We start from the raw sequence: 5,303 nt of genomic DNA, 5'->3' as shown, positions 1-5,303 counted from the left end.
AAGAGATGAAGTAGGGTTTGAGAGGAGATGGTGCTGGTGAAGATGTTGATGGAGATTGACCCCCTCTCGATGAGAGGATCGATGGTGATGATGATGGTGATGATTTCCCCCTCCCGGAGGGATGTTTCCCCGGCAGAACAGCTCCGCCGCAGCCCTAGATTGGTTCCGCCAAGGTTCCGCCTCGAGACGGTGGTCCTTCATCCCGAAAGCTTCCTTATGATTTTTTTCCAGGCCAAAAGACACCTTATACCAGAAGATGGACATCGGGGGGCTTCCAGGTGTCCCACGAGGCAGGGGGCGCCCCAGGGGGTAGGGCGCGCCCCCCACCCTCGTGGATAGTGGGAGGTCCCCCTCTGGTGCTTTCTTCACCCAATATTTTTAATATATTCCAAAACTGACTTTCATGGAGTTTCAGGACTTTTGTAGTTGTGTAGGATAGGTTTCTAATATTTTCTCCTTTTCTAGCCCAGAATTCCAGCTGCCGGCATTCCCCCTCTTCATGTAAACCTTGTAAAATAAGAGAGAAAAGGCATAAGTATTGTGACATAATGTGTAGTAACAGCCCAAATTACAATAAATAATTATATAAAAGCATGATGCAAAATGGACGTATCATGGAGGACTCCATCCACATCATGGAGTTGTTGCTTGCTGGGGAGAAGTACAATGTGGTCAGGTTCGACCTTGAGTACACCCACGCTCGTGTCGGGTCTCATCCCAAGGTCATCGTTGCCCAGATGTGTGTGCGCAATCATGTCCTCGTCTACCACTATTGCCTGGCCACAAGGCCTTGCAAGCGTTTCGCCAGGTTTGTCAACAGCCCCCACTACATGTTCGCTACGGTGGACATCACCAACGATGTAGGTGCTCAATAATTCGGGCATCGCCTGCTAAAATCTTATCAATATCCAGGGCCAATACAAGATCTGGGGAAGCAACGAGCATGAGAAGGACTCACTGGTTCACATGGCCGAGGCCATCATTGACTCCTACTACAGAGACATGAAGGATTCCTACAACAAGGACAAGCGTGTCTGGCACTCGGCCTGGATTTAGAAACTTGACAAAGCTCATGTCGTGTACGCGGTCAAGGAGGCGTACATGAGCTACGAGATGTACATGCGGATCGTTGACATGTGGAAGTGCCTCCTTCCCCAAAACGGCCAGGGATCTAGCCAGAAGTAGAGCAATGGCAAGCATCGTCACAACAAGAAGTAGATGATTAGATCCTCATTTATCCTAGTTTAGTATGCATGTAATTGCTTACTTTGGTGTGTGGAAATGTTATGTGTGTAGTCACTTGTGTAATTGTATGCTTAATTCAGTTATGCAATGTTGTCTTTTTAAGTATATATGTTGATGCTCTGTAGACAGAGCATAGATGTTGTGTGGATAGAGAAAATCATGTCGCACACGGACTAATCAATGGAGCCCATCGGTGATGTTTTCATCAATCACTCACAATTGTATACCAACAATCATTTGCTCACAACACACACGGCTTGTTAACAGGAATCTTCTATGTTGTTATCGGTGTTCCCACACATTTCCGATTACAGACCTATTTGTCGCGTATCACGCACATCTTGTTAAGTCGAACCGTTTCTATTCTCTTGGATCAACGCAAACAGTTCATCCGAGTGAACTGTATGTCGCATATCGCACACACATTCATTGGGCTGACCATTTGTTTTGTGTTGCCTAATCACAAATAGTTCATCTGAGTGAACTGTATGCCGTATATCGCACACACCTTCATCTAGCTGCCCGTTTCTATTGTTCCGCATCATCTCAAACAGTTTATCGGGGTGAACTATATGCCGTATATCACACACACCTTGATCTGGTTGCCCGTTTCTGTTGTTCTGTCTCATCGTAAATAGTTCCTATGGATCAACCGTATGCCCCACATCGCACACGCATCTAAAATCTGAACCATGTTGGATGTATCCAGCATCACAAATGTTTTGCATCTTTTTTGATGGGTTTTCTACACCACCATTTGCGATTACTACATCACACACAGTTTCGTCGAAGGGTCTCTATTGTACTGTCGTGTTAGCAACATCCTGGATGCCAATTTCTTACATGGGACTTAAACAAGCACACAAGGACACATATATGATTTTGAGCATGTGCCTGTAGTTCAAATTTGAATTATGCACATAAAATGCCTAGAAAACTCAATTAATATATAAAAATGTCCAAACAAACCCTAAATAATTTCAAATTTGACACTCCTATTGGTCAATGATGCCTCTAGAAAACAATTTTTCAAGGCTAGAAGAGGCAACGAATGACGTTTTCTCCACAAAGGTGACACATTCCTGACCAGAACCACGAGGGCTCTTGTTTGTGAGAAGACTATACCAAAACCAGCCCCAAATGGGACAAAAAATTTACCACATCATGTTGGTGCCATTTCATGATACCATGCCAAGTTTCATGAATTTGAGGCGAGTTTTGATTTACTAAATTTTCAAAAGCAAGTATCTCAATGTTTGCGGCCGAGCCACGAAGCTGAGGTGTTTGAAATTCATTCCGATTTGTTGAATGGGACCTAAGCATGCACTCAAGGACACATATATAATTTTTCAACCCATTTTGGTGCCCTCGAGCATCCTCTCATACATGGTGTCGACGTATTTAAGCCCAAAGGGCATGGTGTTAAAACGGAAGGGACCATAAGGGGTGATGAACATCGTTGCTTCTTGGTTAGATTCCTTCATCTTGCTCTAGTAGTATCATGAGTATGAGTCCAGGAAGCATAGGATGCCAAGCTCGTCGGTTGCATCAACTATTTGGTCGATTCATGGCAATGGGAAAGGGTCCTTGGGGCATTGCCTTATTTACGTCTTTGAGATCGACACATAGGCGCCAAGATTTATCTTTTTAGGCACCATAACTAGGTTTGCCAGCAAGTCCGGATGTTTGACTTATTGGATGAATCTGGCTTCTGGTAGTTTGGCGAGTCCCCCCCCCCCATGGCTTATCGCTTAGATTCAAAGAATCTGCACTTGATTTTGATCTGGCAGTGATATTCAAGCTATGCCCTATGAGATCCCTTGGAATTCCCGGCATGTCCGAAGGGCGCCAGAGATATCCCAGTTCTCATAGAGTAAATCATGCAAGGCAGCTTCCAACACGGCATCTAGCTGTGATAGCCCGAGATCAACGCTCCAGAACCCTTCCATGTATTTCGTTATCGCCGCATTAATTATTTGGCTTGCATTTCATCATGGCATCATGCACATTGCATCCGCATGTTTTCATTAAACTTGCATCCGTTCAAAGTTGTTGGTTCTCCCCATTCTCATTGTTGAATGGGTCAAGACCAACTACACTTGCACGCGCTCGGGGCATCGCTAGATAATTATTTTTCCAAGTGGGAATAAGACGTTCTCGGAATGGGGTAAAAGTTGGCATGTGGTCTAGTTACATTTTAGGTAGACCGCCTGTCAAATTTTGTCGCATTTGGAGGTCGTTTGATACCCTAACCTTTAAACTATAGCGGCACTATAGTCGGTCAAATCATCAGACATTTCCTATTACCGAGCTGCCCGTATTCCCTCTCCTCTCTCACCCTAGCCCATCTTCACAACCTACATAGCCCACCTAGCCTACCCCACCGGCCAGAGCCATCAGATTGCCATCGGAGGGTCTAAAAACCCCGAAACCTCCACAAACCCTAATACCTGCCTATTTAAGCATACATCCCCTTCTAATTATAGAAACCTAGCCATCCTCCCCGAAATTTGTGCCGCTCCATCCCCTCCTCACAGGTTGTCACCGCTCGAGCCGCCAGCCATCAAACCAACTCCAAAGCACAACCCTAAATGGTCCGACTGCGTCCCTTTGGGGGTAAACGAACAGAACAGGAGGACCAACGCGAGGGGGCAAATGGACCATTGTTCATTTTCAATATGTTTGGATCCATTCCTAGCCCAACCTTGGGCCGCGTTTGCGGATGAATGGACAGGACACGGACGGGCAAGACGCATGCCCTTGTCCTCCCCTCGCCCGCCCGTCGGGGACAAACTTGCCCACATTTACCGCCATTTCACCCAAAACCCTCCTGTGCCTCCCTCCCTCATCATGGATGGCGGACAGATGAATCCCGACAACTGGGCCACTCCCGCGCGCCCCGTGGAAAAGAAGAAGGCTAAAAAGAAGCCGCGGTTGGAGCTCATTGATATGTCTCCAATGTATCTATAATTTCTGATTGTTCCATGCTATTATATTATCTGTTTTGGATGTTTAATGGGCTTTAATATGCTCTTTTATATGATTTTTGGGACTAACCTATTAACCGAGGGCCTAGTGCCAGTTTTCTTGTGTGCCTAGTTTAGATTTGTTGGGAAAAGGAATACCAAATGGAATGAAACCTTCGCAATGATCTTTCTTGGACCGAAAGTAAACCAGCAGACTTGGAGATGAAGTCGGAGACGTAACAAGGAGTCCACGAGGCAAGAGGGACCACCCAGGGGGGTAGGAGCGCCCCCCACCCTCATGGGCCCCTCGTAGCTCCACCGACCTAGTTGTTTCGCATATATATACTCTTATACCCTAAAAACATCAGGGAGAGCCACGAAACCACTTTTCCACTGCCGCAACATTCTGTACCCGTGAGATCCCATCTTGGGGACTTTTCCGGTAATCTGCCAGAGGGGGATTCAATCATGGAGGGCTTCTACATCAACACATTACCTCTCCGATGAAGCGCGAGTAGTTTACCAAAGACCTTTGGGTCCATAGTTATTAGCTAGATGGCTTCTCCTCTCTCTTTGACTCTCAATACAAAGCTCTCCTTGATGTTCTTGGATATCTATTTGATGTAATACTCTTTTGCGGTGTGTTTGCCGAGATCCGATGAATTGTGGATTTATGATCAAGATTATCTATGAATATTATTTGGTTCTTCTCTGAATTCTTATATGCATGATTTGATATCTTTGCAAGTCTCTTTGAATTATCGGTTTAGTTTGGCTTACTAGATTGATCTTTCTTGCCATGGGAGAAGTGCTTAGCTTTGATTCGTCGGCGGCCTACATGTAGTAGTAGGCTCCCTCGGTGTAGGAGTCGTAAAAGGTGGCGTCTGGCTCCGGGGCTCCATCATCTGGTTGCGGCATCTGACAAGAAAGGAAAAGGGGGAAAGGGGGGCAAAGCAACCGTGAGTACTCATCCAAAGTACTCGCAAGCACAGAGCTACACTACATATGCATGGGTATATGTGTAAAGGTGTAAAGAGGAAATATAGGTGGATTGAACTGCATAATGCCAGAATGAGAGGGGGGTAGCTAGTC

Source organism: Triticum dicoccoides, chromosome 3B (assembly GCF_002162155.2).
Source record: "Triticum dicoccoides isolate Atlit2015 ecotype Zavitan chromosome 3B, WEW_v2.0, whole genome shotgun sequence".
NCBI lineage: Eukaryota > Viridiplantae > Streptophyta > Magnoliopsida > Poales > Poaceae > Triticum > Triticum dicoccoides.
Note: the sequence above shows the minus strand (reverse complement) of the source record.